Source organism: Heterocephalus glaber, unplaced genomic scaffold (genome assembly GCF_053883595.1).
Source record: "Heterocephalus glaber isolate CG9 unplaced genomic scaffold, H.glaber_assembly_v1.0 deba00001072, whole genome shotgun sequence".
Taxonomy (NCBI): Eukaryota; Metazoa; Chordata; class Mammalia; order Rodentia; family Bathyergidae; genus Heterocephalus; species Heterocephalus glaber.
Window position 1 is genome coordinate 3,970,214 of NW_028258189.1, and position 18,380 is coordinate 3,988,593.

Here is an 18,380-nt window from a genome sequence, read left to right on the forward strand (position 1 = left end):
TTCTCATTGCCTGTTTCTTACCATTTGGGGGCTCAGAGTATTGGTCTCCTTCCCAGTTGGGAGAAAATAGACTTGCAATTTAGAGGAAAGGTTTATTTTGGTGTATGGTTTCAGCGGGTCCAGTCCATGGGTGGGCTGCTCCAAGGTAGAAACATCATGGCGGAAAAGCGTGGTACAGCAAAGGTGCTCACATCATGGCAGACAGGAAGCAGAGAGAGAAAGAGAGAGACAGAGAGGAAGAGGAGGGTGACCAGATATGTTCACCAAAGCCACAGCACTTTGATGCAGCCAGACACATTCGGAAGTATGGTTCACTGATATCCAAGGTGTCTCTCAAGATAGCCCACTTGACCATCAAGATTAATGCTCACTCCCCCACATCAATGTCAACAAATTAAAACTTCGCACTTATGCACAATCTATTAATTTTTTTCTTTATAAAATGTGTTCTTTTTCTGTTTATATCAGTAGCTGTGAATATACTGCTTGTTTTCACATGAAAAGCTTTGGGGTCATTTTGCACAGTATAGATTCATGAGATTGGGAAATTATCAATGATTAGGGACCAAAAGGCTGATGGTTTAGGGCAGCAAAACTTATTATTTTATTATTAACCCAGATGGCCTCATTTCCATGTGTCATTTACTGATGACAACAGCATTAACTGTCTTGCACTTTATGAGAATGCCCTATAATTCATCCCACACAGAGTGCTGGCTTTCTTACATCCTTCACCAACACACTACTTATTACAAAAGATTTGATTTTGAATTTCTATGCAGAATCTTAAAAGGAAAGTGCTTGAATCAAATGTGTACACATTTGGCTTTGGTTCTTTGTCTTTTTGCTCACTAAGGGCTACTTTAAATAGATTCTGGATTTATGGGTGCAGAAGCAAGATTTTTCTGATATTCTCTACTGCTTAATAACAAATTGTTATTAAAGGTCCACACTGTAAATTTCTCCTCCAAAAGTGAATGTTTAAATTAGAAATTTTGTTATAAAGACATTGGCATGATTCCTTTCTAACATACTTCCTTCTATTTTTAACATACTTTCCCCCTTGCTTGAAACAAGATAACTGCATGCCCCAGTTTGGCTTTTAAACATATTATATAGCTTAACATATATGCATGTGATTATCCATAATTTCTGTACTATGTAGGAACACTTACTGCACACATACATATAGGAGCATTCACATACATGTTTTTACATGTATGTAGTTGTGTGTGTGAATTTGCGTATGTGTATACTTCTCTCAATGTTTTATATGTGTTTGCTAGAAAAAACAAAAGATTTTCAGGGGCCCCTAATGCATGTAACATTAGTTATATATGTAATAGAGATGTCCTATTCATAAAATGTGTCTATCTACTTATCTATGCATATGTGGCATATGTATGTGCATATGTGTATGCTGTGTAATAATATTTTTATTTCTTTCTCCTTTATTCCTTTGCTTTTTGTTTGCTTTGCTTCTTTTCTTCTCTTTCCTCCCAATTTTCTCTATATATACAAACACATATAAATACACATATATTCACAGATGATGTATATAAAATTATATGTATATTCTTACCATTTTAGAAATAAATTTTAGTTTTTCGTTTTAAATATACGACAAAGACATTTCAGCACAATGCCATGTATATATAAAGGGAGGCACACCAATTTTCTTTTGAATAGGTTTTTAAGACACGATCTTTCAAATTTTAATGGATCTGATGCTTTGTAGGAGCTTGTGACCTTATCATGTTTCGTTTCCTGGAAAATCAAATCCAAACTTTTTGAGGACACACACACACAGAGGAGGAAAATGATACTTTCCACATATATTAATGTCTACAGAAGCCTGGGGAGAGAGTAAGTAGCTTTCACAATTAAGAAGGTGTGATAGGAAAATACAGTGAATCCTTAAATTGGAAATTTTATTATAGAGAAAGACATTTCCATGAATCCTTCTTAATATACTCTCTGTTGCTTCCAACACCCTCCTCCCACCATCCTGGCTGCTTTCTGCAGCAGCTCTGGAGTCCTCTTTCCTGAGGGTCTTTAGCTGCACCATCTCAGCTGCCTTGATGACCTGAGTGGACTCAAAACGTTGACCTTTCCTGGTCATTCAGACCTTGGGGAGGAGCCGGGAGTCACACGGTGCCCAATGCGGTGACTCAGGTGGGAGGACACAGCGTCGTGTGTTTCCGAGCTGCCTTTCTATTGGATGGTGCTCAGCAGTAGCATTTGCTATATTTTTTGTCAAATTTCATAAGGGCACTCAGGAAAGAGGACTCCAGAACTGCTTCCAAAAGATGAATAGTGGGATACTTGTGTTCAGCTCTGGGGAGAGTACTTTCAGGGGATTGATTCACTGCGTCTTTCACTGAAATATTTTATTTTCAAATGTAAACATTCACCATAAATTTGATCCCATGTCCTACTTAAGCTAATGCAAAGACAACACTACACTGTGACTTGGGATTGGCCTGATTCTCCCCCCCCGCCACCCACTGATAAACTCCAGACTCTGACCCCTCAGCAAGATCAGGGTTCATCAGGGGTTCTGGAATAAAGACCAGTTTCCAACAGGCATCCCATAAAGACATCATTACAGTTCCCACAAAAGCAGAGGGAGTCTACCTAGAGGGAAGGTTTCACACTGACCTGGTTTCCATTCTGCTAAGAGGCAAGGACTATATCATGCACCTGTACTAAGAAAGCTTAATTAGCAAGTCTAAGTTTCCAGGTTTCAAATTACACAGTGGTAGTCCAGTCCTATTTTACCCTAACATTGTAGAGGATGACCCTTTCTTTCCATCCTTAGTTTGGTGGATGTAGCCACCATATTGGTTTCTTGCCATTTTTTTTCTTCTAAGCTCAAAATCTTCCATACATATTCCTCTGTGCTTTCCCTTCTGGGGAAAAGACATATCATCACATGGTTGTCTTTGGATTTGTAACCCAAATGGTCTGGAACACATTTTCACAGATTAAACTAAATCTCCATGCCCTCTGGTTTCTGCTTCCTGAAACTATGAAAACAAGTACAATAAAATATATTGGTTTTTTTAAATTTTATTTTACTTTATTAGTACATGAGTGTAGCATATAATGTTTACATTCCTCATGGGCAGTTGGTATATGTACATAACACATCTTACTTCTTTTTTCATTCCCTCTTTCTTCCTTCCTCCTCCTTCAACCTTTTGACCCCTTCCTTTATTTTTTAAGAATGGTGAAAGTAAAACTAGTAGTTCTTTTGGAGATGAAAATCCATAAAAAAGATCCACAGATTCATTAGGAAATTTTGGCTCTTTTCAGATGAAAAGAGCATAACTTTGTAATGAGAGATGATAGAAAAAATACTCTCAACCTCATATACTGGTTCACCTGAAGTTAATGATAAGAGTTAAATATATGCAATGTGTCAAAGACAATAAACTCATTCTGTGAGGTAGAAATAGCCAATGAGCTAGGGAAGTCTTCCCTGCATAGAAAGATTATAGTTTATACTTTATTTGCATCTAAAGCCATGCAAATGCATGATTACTCTTGTGTGAGGAACTCAAAACATAAATAAAGAGCAGAATATAAGATCAATAATAAGAAGAAGGCAGGAGATTAAGAGAAGTGAATAAGAGGAGCAGAGAGAGGGGATGGGGCAGTAAAAAGGACTAAGATGTATTTGGTATATGTGCGAACTCCTCACAAGGACTATAACAACTATAGAATGAAAACGTTACAAAAAATTAAAATGAGAAATTCATGTCAAAGTTCTGGGTGTTTTGTTCATTTTGGTTGTGGTGGGGATCACTGTGGAAACATAATTTAGTACATCCATTATGGAAGATGTGGTGTTCCCTCAAAACATGAATGAGGGAAAGACAATATAGTCTAGCATGTCCACTCCTGGGTATCTGTCGAAGGGAGATGAAACACGTATGATGAAGAAACACCAGAGGCATTCATATTTCCATGTCCAATGAGACACTATTTCCAGTTTCCTAGAAACAAAAATTAACTCGGTATCTGTCAACTCACGAATGGATAAAGAAAATATGGTGTGTGTGCGTGCATGTGTGCATACAAATGTATGTTATACGGGTACATGCTTCTACAATGGAATATTATTCAGGCATACAAAAAGACAGCTTTGAACTGCTACCCCATGGATGAACCTGGAGAGCACAAAGTCGATCATGTCAGATATTGTTTGTTGAAATTAGTTTGATCATGACAATCATTTCACAACATCCTCAGTGTCAGAACACCCAAATCTGTAACATACATACAGGGAGTTTTCATTTGTCGATTTTATCCTCAATACAAGTGGGGAAATTTTAAGTGATTTTTGGTGTAGTATTAATCTAAAGTGTTTCCTCAAATTCTCATATATTTAGATCATTGGATCATGGGGCGCTGTGCTCATCAGTGGATGCATCATGGATGAGCTCCTGATGAATGAGCTGTAGGAGGTGGGCCCTGGTTGGCGGTTGTCACTGGGGTGTGACCTGGAAGGGAGAGTTCTTGTCCCCAGCTCCTCCCTTCTCTCTCTGCTTCCCAGCCACCATGATGTCAGCATCTTTCCTCCTCCATGCCTGTCTGCCATGATGTTCCTGCCTTGGAGCAGCCGACCATGGACTGAACCCTCTGAGACCATGAGCCAAATTAAACTTCTCCTTTAAGGGAAAATAATTAGTAAAATTTCATGGGAAGGGGATTCTGGACATTGAACTCAGGGCCTTCACGCTGAGCTACATTCCCAGCCCTTTGTAATTATTTTATTCTTTATATTTTGGGACAAGTTCTCACTAAGTTGCCAAATTGCCAAGACTAGGTTTGAACTAGAAATCTTCCTGTCTTAGCCTGCCAGACTACTGGGATTATAGTCATGCACCTCCACACAGCCGCAAATATTTTTTTGACAATCCCAGCTCCAGCCAGTCTTTCATTTACACATCCTCTAATATCTTATGTTCTCCCTCACCTCCAGTTCTTATGACTTTAAAGTGAATTTGACTCATACTGTTTGTTAGATTATTGTTATTTTTATAATGTAGACATTCCCAATTCCCAGTGGTTGGAATTAGGTGAAAACTGAATTTTTATATATATATATATATATATATATATCTTTATGCAAACTGGAAAGCAGATTTAAAAACACGATTCCTCTAAACTTCAAGTGGTTCAGCATGTGAGCATTAATATTTAACACAGTAAAACCTTTCTATGGGTTTACCCAAAACACATTGCGGTCATTTCCACAAGTGGCAGATTGGCTCTTTCCATGACTCTACAGGTTAGTCTAGTTGAAAGATAATAAAAGTAAGTGTGACATTTCTTTATGTGGTTACTCATGGGGCTTTATTATTTTGTTTTTATTAGTATATGTGTGTAGTATATAATGATTACAGAATGCTCTCAAGGTGCCTCCATTTTCCCACAAATGACTCAAGCTTATCCTTCTTTATGGCAAAGTAGTACTCTATCACATGTAAATACCACACTTTCTTTATCCATTTATCTGTTGATGGACATAGAGGCTGCTTCCAAGATTCAACTATTGTGAGTTGTGCAGCTATAAACATGGGCATGCCTGGATCACTGTAATATTCTCTCTACTCTTTGAGAAGATACTTAGAAAGGGAATAGTTGAATGTTTTATTGTTTTTAAATACAACACAGGGATGATTACCCTGAATGTTAGTGGTAATTTACATTATTTAATGTATAGAAGGAATTTTGCTTGGGAGCATTTTTAATGTCTTTTTCAGCTAGTGTGGTCTTTACTCATTTATGATAACATCTTTTGGTGAACCCCAAACAATTTTGATTTGTGAAATATTTAGTTTCTGTGGATCCCCTTTATTCCAGGTGCTGTTCTCTGCATCTAACCAGCAGGAAGCTACCAAGGAAGGGTTTTCTACTTGGGAAGGTGTATGGTTTCCTCCTGCCCTGCCCTGTTCCACACTCTCTGGCATTTCTCCATATGAGACTGAACACTTCCCAGAGGCAATAACCCAGAATCCACCATCAGTAACTGAACTAGAAAATTGTATCGTACAGAAAAAGATGGACCAGAGAGAGAACCAGAAGCGATAACAACTTAAAGAGCACTTATCACCTGCAATGCAGATTGGAAAGAAACACAAATAGTTAGTTGTCAAAATGTGTCAGTTTTCCACAGTGGCAGGCTGTCAGCGTGGGAGATATTTTAGGTGCATTTCAACAAAGGATCATGACAACCTGTGGAAAGACTCTTTTTTTGGCTGTGAGGATTAAGTGACCCAGGTTGCCCTCATATCAGACTGATATTACCAGTAAAGTATCCTATCCTGTCTTAGACTTTCCCATCAGTTTCCTTCTAAGTGTGGCAAAGGAACATTCCTTCCTTTTCTCTGAGGAATTGCACACACATGTGCAAAAAGAAGATAGAACATGCGCACATTTACCTTGCAAAAGAGCCCAAGTCTTATGTTTAGTTCTGGTTTTCTGTTATCTTTCTAGAGACTATACAAACGCAAATAGAGATGATCAGACCCTTAAGATGTTTTGATTTACATTTTTTTATTTTACGAAGATGTGATAGAGGTACACACTAAATAGAAATTGTCTTTTAATGCCTGTTCATGATAGGTTGGTGGTGAAGGTCCATTCCCCTCATTCTGTTTATCATTTTCGGTAACCACTAAATCGCGTGGGTTATGCAGCACGTTATTTTAATTCGTATCGGTGCCTGTTTGCAGCAGTTCGTGTTCACACTCCTCCCTTTGATCCCCTTCCTGTGTGAGAAAGGCCCGTCTCCCTATTCCTTTGGTCCCTCTCTCACACACGAAGGAGTACTAGTGCACCATAAAGAAGGGTACACTTGAGTCAGGTGTAGAAAAACGGAGGCACCTGGAGACCATAATGTTAAGCGAAATAAATCAGACACACAAGCTTCAATATCATGCGGTATCTCTCCTGTGATAAACCCAAGCTGTAAATAAGCAGCACTTTATTTTAAAACAAGCCCTGCATTGGATGATTTTACCCAATAGTAGGCCGATAAAAGTACCAATAAAAGAATATACAGTAAAATAAAATGTATTCTGGGCATGGAAATGGTAGTCTAGGCTGTGGTAGGACGTTAAACAGCTGACATGTATTTTCTTTTTAAATTTATTTTTAAAAGGTACATAAAAGTCATATATGTTAATGGAATATGCGGTGTTTTGATACATGTATAAATTTTGCAATGCTTAAATCAAGTTAAACACTTCTGTCTCATCAAATATTTGCTATTTCTTTTTCTGAAAGCTTTCAAAATCTTTTCTCCTTGCAGTGTACAGTGGGTTTTTGTTATTTACACTCACCCTACTATGAAAAAGCACACAAAATGTATTTTAAATTTCACATATTTTTAACTTATAATGGTTTCATCAGGACACACTGTAACCCCATGAATTGTGAATCCATAAATGAATGAATTATTTGATCCATTTAAGACTGATGGTGCATTTTGTATCTTATTGAACAGTCTCTAAGACTACTAAGAAAATGGCATCATCAATGAGAAAAATCTAACAAAATAACAGGGATTGATCCCAAATCAGGTTAATAATAAATAAAATGTAGGCTTTGGCTTATAGGGACAAAGAATAGGTAAGATTTATAAAATCTTCACGTTATTAGTCAAATAAGTTTCATCACAGCGATGTCCTTCTGTGGGTTAAAATTTTGGTCATGAATTAAACAGTTATCAAAAATCAACTGCTTTGCTAACAAAACACTGAATTATTTATTCTCCGAGGGGGAAATCACATTTTCAAAAATTAAGTTGCAGAAAATAGACACTTTTCACCACGTGTACGGAATCTGTGAATCTGTGAATGTTGTTTTCGCGGCATGTTTAATATTTATAAAATTCCCTGAAGACCCCTGTCTGTGCTCATTAGAATACAACCACAAAACCCAGACATCTAAATCTACCTCACATTTTGATGGCTCTGCGGAAGGTTACCTTTCATGAGTATTTATTGCACAGCAAACTGTTTAGATTAGAAAGCAATGGTGTAAATTATCCCCTTACTTTTACTCATTCCCTATTGTCTTTTAAAGTTTATTTAGAAAAATATTTTCATTTTGGGTGAACAACTGAAAACCCATACAGACTTCTTGATGTTTAAATATAAGCTACCCAATTTTGAGAGTCGGGATAGAAGAGGTGTTTTTATGTCCCAAAGTGACAGAGGACAGTACTCCACTGCAAAAGTGTTTTGCTCATAAAGGGAGGAAGCAAGAGGATGGAGACGCTACGATCTTCATATTTAACATTAGCTTACGCAGCTGTCCCCCTCTGAGATAATGAAATCAGTTTCATCCACTTCAGTTTCATCTCAACCAAGTGTTCCTATGAGGATCGATCTACATAAAATGTCTAAAGTACTGGCTTGGCATGTAGTAAATAACGAGCACTTATTTATCTATTCGATAAAGTAGCGTGACTTCACAGAATGTCTGTAGTCCTGTTAATAACGTGTCTCCAAAGTTAGTTTCTCAACATTGACCATGTACCTCGGAGTTGCAAGATGTAAATATCCTGAAGATTTTCTAGATGAAATTTTCTCACACAGAAAGTAAAGAGATTTTCTGTTTACTGCCACTGAAAATTATTTTTCAATCTACAGTTATTTCAACATTTAAAGTTTTCTTGAACTCTTGAAGATGTTGGTGTAGGAAAATATTTCATGAACAAAACCTCAGTTGCCCGTGAACTAGCATGAACAATCAACAAGTGTAATCTCTTATTACAAAGCTTCTGCACAGCAAGAGAAACCATCAGCAGTGTGAAGAGACAACCCACAATGTGGGAAAAAATTTTACCAGCAGTTCCTCAGACAAAGGTCTACTATCTAGAATCTATAAAGAATTTTAAAAATCAGACCTCCCGAATTTAAAGACCCAATCCAAAAATGAGCATCTGAAATGAACAGACATTTCTCTGACAAAGAAATAAAAACAACAAATAAACCTGTGAAAAAAAGTTCAAAGTCACTGGTCATTCAAGAGATGCAAATGAAAACAACACTGAGATTCCACCTCACCCCAGAAAGAATGGCTGCTATCATGAAATCAACCAATAACAAATGCTGGCGGGTGTGTGGGGAGAAAGGAACCCTTCTCCTTTGTTGGTGGGAGTGTAGACTGGTGCAACCACTGTGGAAATCAGTATGGACACACATCAGAGGACTAGAGCTAGAGGTCCCATTTGACCCAGCTATTCCCCTGCTGGGTATCTTCCCAAAAGAATTAAAAGAATCATACCACAGTGATATATGTGCACCCATGTTCATAGTGGCACAGTTTGTAATAGCTAAGGCTCAGAAACAGCCCAATTGCCCATCATCTGGAGACTGGATAAAGAAGATGTGGGTTTTTTAAATAAAAGGGAATACTACTCAGCCATAAAGAATGAGAAACTAGAGATATTTATAGCTAAGTGAATGCACATTGAGGCCATACTCTTTTTAATTTTTAATTCTTTTATTGGTTCACACATGTGTAAATACTGAATATTTTCTCTAGTGTGAGAAACGGAAAGTGTAAATAAGAATCAAAATGTGTAATAAATAATGGGAAATAGGAAGAAAAGGTGCAAAGGGGAAGGGGAAAAGGGCCTGGAAGGGAAGAGGAAAGAAGGGAAAGGAATAAATAAGAGAAAAGGAAAAAATGGAAGCAGTCTTTGTAAATAGGGAGGGGTGGAGGGGTTGAAGGGAGGGCAGGGGAACGGGAAAAATAAGAACCAAGATACAACACATAAAGGTACAAATTCCCCAAAATGAATGTTGGCATATTGTACACCTAAAATGTACAAATAAGCTTAAAGAGTTAAAAAATAGAAGTAAATTGGATGAGTGGAATGTCACCAATAATTGGAACATTTCTGTTTATATATTGATGACGTTGGTCTGCAGAATCCAAACTAATATTGCTCTCTCTGTCTCTAAATCAAGTGTTTCCTGGTACAATAAATAACTGCCTAGAGCTCATGTAAATATCTGTCATCTACAAATTGTCATCTATAATGCAGCCACTGATAAATGCAGAATGCTGCATCAGTCAAACCTAAGCAAACATTTCCTGTTAGGGCTTGAATGACTAAACCTCACATGTTGAATATTTGGTAGCTAGATGGTAGTGTTATGGAAAGATACAGAAACTTCTAGGAAATAGAGCCTAATGGAAATTGATTTCAAGGGGATATTAGGTCCTTCGTTTCCTTCTTTTTCCTTCCTGGGCAACTCCAACTTCTGCCAGGATGTTCTGCCTCTCCACACTTTCAAGGCAATAAGACCAATGACAGTGAATGCAAATTCTAAGCCATCTCTCAAAATAAACCTGTAGTCCTTTAAGCAGACTGTCGCTGGCATTTTGTCACAGTTACTAAAAAACAATTCATGTTCCCAACTTTCCGATCTCATAAACATAGCCCTAAACCTACACAATTCACATTTATTATATGCAATGTCCAGACTACCATAGGACAATGACAACTCAGTCGTACTCTGTGTGATGGCAGTGTAATTTCACTGCAGAAAAATTCAGTTTCTATCACATGATGAGTAATTTCAATGAACAAATTTCATGTTTAAAAGGGAAAACAAATAGAATATAGTCAAGTATTTGACACACACTTTAGGGCTGCATCAAAGTTTCCTCTGCTTGATGAATGTAGTCTTTTTCCATGAGGCCGGTAGATGAAGATTCCAGAAAATGGTCCGTTGTAAAGGAAGCAAAGACTTCAGCCGCAACATGATAAGTTTCTTTAGAATTGATTTTAGAGGGCTGTAGATTTAAGACAGAAAGGATCTGATCCCATCACATTTATGTAAGACATTAGCATATCAATCCTAAAAATGGATATTTTAATACTTTACAAAGCTTAGCTCTTCCTATTCCATACACACATACATATACATATACATTTATATCATACATACATATCATACATATACATATGTATGTACTATTGTTTTTTCAATTAATAGAGTGCATATATGCCACAAGTAGGACAAAAGAAACTTTCATAGGGAAAATGCTTTTGATGCCAATTGACATGAAATTTTGAGGAAAACTCAACTTCCGTTGACTAATATTCAGCAGTACTTGAAGTTAATCACTAAGGTACTATTTTAAATGTGTTCCCAGTGATGTTGAACATGTTTTTATATATTTATTAGCTGCTTTTAATTCTTTGTCTGAGAATTGTCTGGTGGGAATGTAGACTGGTACGACCACTGTGGAAATCAGTATGGAGATACCTCAAAGAACTAGGACTGGAAGTCCCATTTGGCCCAGCTATTCCCCTGCTGTGTATCTTCCCAAAAGAATTAAAAGAATCATACCACAGTGACACATGTGCACCTATGTTCATAGCAGCACAGTTTGTAATAGCTAAAGCTTGGAAGCAGCCCAAGTGCTCATCAAGTGGAGACTGGATAAGAATCTGTGGTTTTTTTAATAAAATGGAGTACTACTCAGCCATAAAGAATGAGAAACTAGAGACATCTATAGCTAAATGGTAGATATTGAGGTGATACTGTTAAGTGAAATAAATAGGACACACGTGTAAATACTGAATAGTTTCTCTAGTGTGAGAAACTGAAAGTGTAAATAAGGATGAAAATGATTAAAATGAATAATTGATAATTTGAAATAGGAAAAGGTCCAAAGGGGTAGGGGTGGTGGGAGGGGAAGGGGAAAGGAAAGAAGGGAAAGGAAAAATTATGAGAAAAGAAAAAAAATGGAAATGAAATCTATGTAAATAGGGAAGGGTGGAGGGGGTGAAGGGCGCACAGGGAATGGGGAAAAAAAAAAGAACCAAGATACATCATGTACAGGTATAAGAACCCAATGATAAACGTAAACATATTGTATACCTAAAACATACCAATGAATGAATGTTTTTTTAAAAAAGTGTTCCCACTCAACTTGTGACATGTGGTATCACAACAAATACATAATCAGAGCCAAGCTTCTGAGGGAAAACAGGGCAAGGCCATGCAATTCTGAATTTTGTTGATAACTTGTTTTAATACACACTGAGCTACTTAATTGACTACTGTTTGTCTAATTATCCTCCAACTAGGAACGATACCATTATTCCCAACAAATCACTCTGCCCTATTTATTGGAAAGACTTGTGAAGAGGTTTAAACACCAAGAAGGGAGCTCATGTATTATGACACACAACATTCTGTTATTAAATGAAGCAAGTACCACAGGTACCACTGGCCAAGTGTGTCCATGGTTTCCAAAGACAACTGTAGATCAAACATATTTTTCACGTCTGTGCTGAGCATGCCTAGACTTTATTTTTCTGTTTTATTCTGTAAGTACTGCAGTATAAAAACTATGAACAAGAAAGGCATGGTGTCACACACCTTTAATCCTACCACTCGGGGAGGCTGAAGCAGGAGGATATCAAGATTGAGTCCAGCCAGGGCAACTTAGAAATGTAGAGAGAACCTGATTCAAAATAATACAAGAAAGTGTTAAAGATGGAGCTCAGTTGAAGGTCCTCTGTTCAATGCATAGTGCTACAAAAAACAAACATTAAAACCCCAGAAGTGTTCTTGTAGCATTTACATTATAGCAGGTAATCCAGAGATGACTTGGATTATAAGAAAAGGTGTGCATCAGTTATATAAAAATATTATGAAAGTTTATAGAAGAGATTTGAGGGACCGCGGATTTTGGTTGTCTGAAGGATTCCCACAGCTAATCTGTTATGGAGAATGAAGGGAGAATATTAAACATTCTGACTGAGGCATGTTATGTAGTTTACTCTTACCCAAGAAAGAAAAGCTATCACAGAAAAATCAAATAATAATAAATTTAGGAGACACTGAGGCAGGTGGGGAAGGGTCACTTGTACATTGTTGGAGAGAATGTAAAGCACTACAACCACTATGGAGATTAGTATGGCGATTCCTCAAGAAACTAAGACTAGAGGTTCTAGTCAACCCAGCTATTCCTAGAGACATCACGCTACAATGATCCATGCACACTAGCATTTATGGCAGCACAATTCACCATAGCTAAATCTTAGAACCAGCCTGTATGTTCATCAGCTGATAAATAGATAAAGAAAACATGGCATTTACACACAATGGAGTACTACTCTGTCATGAAGGAGGATAAAGTCGAGTCATTTGTAGAAAATGGATGAACCTTGAGACCATAATGTTAACTAAAATAAAAAGTTGGGTTCAGATACCCAATATCACTTGGATTCTCTTCTATGATTGAACCATGGTTTAAAGAAAGACAAAGGTAAAAATAAATAATAGGAAGAAGGATGATATATCTTTCTCAAATGAAAGGGGGTCAAGAGATGAAGGGAGAGGCATCAGAGGGGAAAAAGGGGGATGAAAAAGGAATTAAGATGTGTTCTGTCCTTGCACCAACTCCACACAAGGAATGTAGACATTATGTACTGCAAACATGGACGAATCAAATATATCCCTTACTTTCAGAACTGTAATTTTTAAAAACAGTATTTTCCCAAATGCTTCCATATTTCTTTAAGTTTTCATTTTTAACATGTGGAATTATCTCTTTCATCCCTGAGTTGCCACAGTTCTTGAAAAGTCAATTTCTTATGGAAAGAAAATGGTAATGTGTTATAACCATACAGACAGAACGTGATATTGGATAGGTAACATGCATCCTATAGTCCTACACGGGCAAGATTTATGGATAGAACTTTTTCACTTCTACTTCCTCGATTTTTTTTTGCTCTGTGGGTTTTCAGGCTGTGTTTATGAGCTGGGGTGTTTGATTGGAATGACTTCGATATTGTTTTGGTTTTTAGTTTCTGTGTGTTCTCGGGCTGTGTTTATAAGTTGGGCTGTTCATAAAACATTTGCATCTATATCGATGTCTATGCCCATCTATCCGTACAGGAGATTTTAACTGAGCACATACTAAGTGTCAACAGAAATTAAGTGAATAGCATAACAGAGAGAATCTAAAGACCATTGAAGTCTTTCTGTCTACTTGTGGACAGATGGCGGTATATTCTGACACAAACCCTGGTCAGGCTCATAGGAATAATATTTTAAATGTTCTTGAGATGAGATACCTTTAGCCAGCTATGTCAAGGAACAGTTGGCTGTTAGTCTAGGGTTCGGGGCACACATTAACTCAATAATCATTTATTTGGAATTTTATTTCTCATCAGACAATCTGTCTCAGGCATAATATACTGTTTCTTCTTTTGCCCATTTTTTTTCCTTCTTGTCCATTTCTAAGTCCAACATCTGATTGCAGCAGACCTATGTAAACTCACATCTACAAATCAATGACAGAAAGTCAAACCAAAGAGCAGCTGATGTGGAAACATTATAATTTAATAATTCCAAATTGCATACCAAGACAGAAAACCTATTATAGGTTTGTGGGATTTTCTATGATGTCTCAAATGATTTTTCCCCCCCAAAATTACACATACAAGACTAAAACTTCCACAAGAGAATAAGTAATATGACCTCCTGTCTCATTAAAAGCATTTTTATGGGGTTGGCGGGAACCGTGGTACAGATCCATAATGCCAACCATTTCGGGGGCTGAATCAGGAGGATCATAAGGTGAAAATCAGACTGGGAAAGCTAGTGAGATTCTGTGCCATAATATAATATAAAAAAGGCTGGAGCTTTGGCTCAATGGTGCAATGGCCCTGGGTTCATTCTATTATATGAGGGACAAAAAGCAATTTTTTTACATCAAGGAATAGAGAACCATTGAGGATATTTTACGAGAAGCAGTGTGCCGAAAAATACAGAAAGCTTCTATAATTTTTGTCCTCGCCACCTGAAGTTTGTGAATTTATGGAAACTCCTTAAGCTCTGTTTAATTTTTGCTCCATGGATTGATGACAAACTGGGCCCTTCACACTTCCACTCCATGAATTCCCTGAGAAAGCCAAGGAGACACAGGTTTCCATAAGGAGATGGGAAGGGGTTGGCCAGTGAAGATGATGGGTAACGACATGGTGGCCAACAGACACGTGCATAGTTAATTAAACCAGCCCTTCATTCCCAGAAGTGCAGAGGAGGTATTGGATTATGGTAAGAGCATGTCTCCGTGCAAAGGGGATTGGAGGTAAGGCTGTAGGTAAGTGGGAAGCAGACAAAATCGGAGGCAAGTAGAAATATCTTCATGGCAATGACAGCCAGCTTCCATGATGCTTCTGTACCATCTCTCAGCTCCTTGAATTCAGTCCTCTGTGTGGTGAATATCTCTATTGTATCAGAGTTGGTCTCACTGACCAAAGACCAGTGACAGAGATGACACTACAGGGCTTCTAAGATTAGTCTATAAAGTGTAATTGAAAAATATGTTGAATGTTTAAAGTTGGAAAAAATTATTGCAGCAAAGCGTGAGTTACTATAAATACCCATCAAAATTTTACTCCCACCCCCCTTTTGAACACATTCATCCCATCATCCTTGTCACTTTCTGCAGAAACTCTGGAGTCCACTTTCCTGAGGGTCTTTAACTGTGCTGTACTGGCTGCCTCAATATCCTGAATGGAGTCAAAAACATTTCCCTTTCATGGTCATTTTGACTTTGGAGAAGAGCCAGAAGTTGCATGTTGCTAGATCTGGTGAATGAGGTGGATGAGGATACAGCTTCGTGTTTTTAAGAGCCTGCTTTCCATTGAGAGAGACCCTCTGCTGATCACCACTCTGGCATCTTCCTGGTGTGTACAAGCTGAGCTTGCCTTCTGTTCTGCTCTTGACCTGTCCACGCACACCCCACACTGAGAGCAGAATGATCTATCCCAGCTGCTGCCCATAGGGTCTCTATCTTTCATACATTTTCTGCGTTTAGAAACAATCACAGGAACAAAGATGCCAATAAAACTCTGATCAGATTGGCCACTGTGAAGACTGAGTCTTGAAGGAAGAAAAAATATAGCCTTAAATACTAAAGTGAATGCCCACATCAGTAAGAAAAAGTAAGATTTTACTCTTCTGGAAATGTGAGTTTTAAGGAATGTGCTTCTCAGAGTTTTGGAAACCAGAAAATCAGAGAATAACCAAAAAGAAAAGAAAAGGTAAAACACATGGAGTGCCCTGAAGAAAAATCATAGAGTGATAAAACTAAATAAAAAGGAACCATTTCTGTCACCCTCCTTTGTTTTGCAGGAAATCTCTTGCAAATGGGAATCCAATGGGGAGACATCTGGTCAATATTCAGTGATTACATTGACCCAGCATGAGCTATGGTGGGATTGGATGAATGTCAAATATGGACTTCCAAAATGGCCCGGGTGGATAGGGAATCCACCACTTAGAGAAGAAAGTGAGATAAAGGCTATAGTAATTGGCAGTTTGCCACCAGAGTCCCCAGAACAAAGAAAGACATGAGAACAATTGTTTTGTAAACTACTCTTCTCCATCTCACCTTTCTGAATCTACCATCCCAGGGCCCTAATTCTTGGGGGCCCTAAGAATGTCAAATTCCTTAACCCCTCTCTTTGCAAATCATCTTCCACTCAACAAGAGCAGCTTATCGTCAGCTTTGTGTCCTTGTCTTTTTCTGGTTGAAATACTTCATGTTTATTTATCTTTATTTGCTGGTGTGCATTTTCCATTGGGTTCCTATTTTCATTTTGACATTTATCCTAAGATATCAGGGATGCACAAATACATAGAGCCGGTGAGAGGTGGTTGTGTTGGTTTGTTTATTATTTTAAGGTGTTTTTGGTGGGGAGTAGAACTGGTCACTTTTGTGACTGAAAATTTTTGTGCTTTCCTGTTTGGCTAGGAGGTGAGAATCCACCCCCATTATTTGTGTACTCTGTATTTGTAAATTTGTCTCCTACCTAAAATTTCTTGTTAACACTCAAATCACTTCTCACTGTGGCTTTGCAGTTATTGCAGTGTGCAGAGTGCTGGAAAGTTTGAGTTGATGAACATGCACCTTCCCATCCACAGTCTAGGAAAAACATGCTTCCCCTTCTCTGAGTTATTAGACTGTGAACAAGTCATCTATTTCTCTATGTTTTGCTGTGCTCTCTTGAAATTTTATGCACACTTCTGGTGATCATGTTGCTTAAAATGTCCCCAAAGCCAAGCGCTTAAGCACAAAGTAGTCCTGAGTGTAACAGGACCATGATGTGCCTCATGAAAGAAATACATACCTGTAGGGCAAGCTTGTTTCAGGCATGAGTTACACTGCAGTTGCCCATGAGTTCAATGCAAAGGAATCAACAACACCTATCCAATAAATAATCCTTAAACAGAAACATGTAAAATTAGGCAGCAATTCAGTGATGAAAATGTTGTACAGAGTCACATAGAAAATTAACTTGGTGTTTCTCTAGGAAAAAGGATTCAAAATTCAACACTTATTGTTCACACTGACTTGAGAGAATCTACTCCATGTGAATGATGAGAAATCAATCTTATCCTAACCATGGTCAATGCTCTGAACACAGAAGTCTACAATGCAAGAGACATCCATCCCTATAAAATCACATCTCATTAAGTGATTTGTACTAAACACACATACACCAACCTTCAGTGTTCTGGACCCAAAGATGAAATGAGAAAAACAACAAATACGTAACCTAGTATATTTGAGCTGCTGCAACAAAACTTCATTTCCAAGTGATTTATAGATGACAGATATTCATTGGTCCCAGTCCTGGAGGCTGGAAGTCCAAGGTCCAGGTGTGAGATACAACATATCTGGTGAAGCCTCTTCCTGGTCATAGGTGGTACCTTCTTGCTGTGTCCTCACATGGTGGAAGGCAGGGAGCCCTCTGAGGTCTCTGTGATGAGGATGAGGATCCCATCCATGAGGCTCCACGCTTGTGACCACAGCATCTCCCAGAGCCCCCAAATCCTGATACCATACCTTTAGAGGTAGGGTTTCAACATAGGAATTTTGGAAGGACACCAACTTTCTGTTCATCACACTGGTCAAAGGGCTGGTATCTCACAGTGTAAGGCTCCCAGGGCTGACTCAACAAAATCCCACAGTAGAACAAATAGACACTGATTTCATTTTTTTCCACTTTCAGATTATGATGCTCATATGAACTTCTCAGAAAATTAGGAAGAATTATCTTCTTTTTTTCTTTTTCTGCAATGCTATTGTTAGAACTCAAGGACTGTGCACTTTAGGTACATCCTTGACCATGTAGTCACAACACTAATCCAGAATCCTCTTCACTTAGCATGTAGTTTTTGTCCCCTTGGGTTCTTAAACGCATCAGATGATGCCAGTCTCTGTGACATCATGTGCGAGGGGCTCTTCTTACCCATTGGGTGGTCACTATGGAGATCGTAGAGGACAGTTGTTTGGGGGCTAAGGCAGAGGAG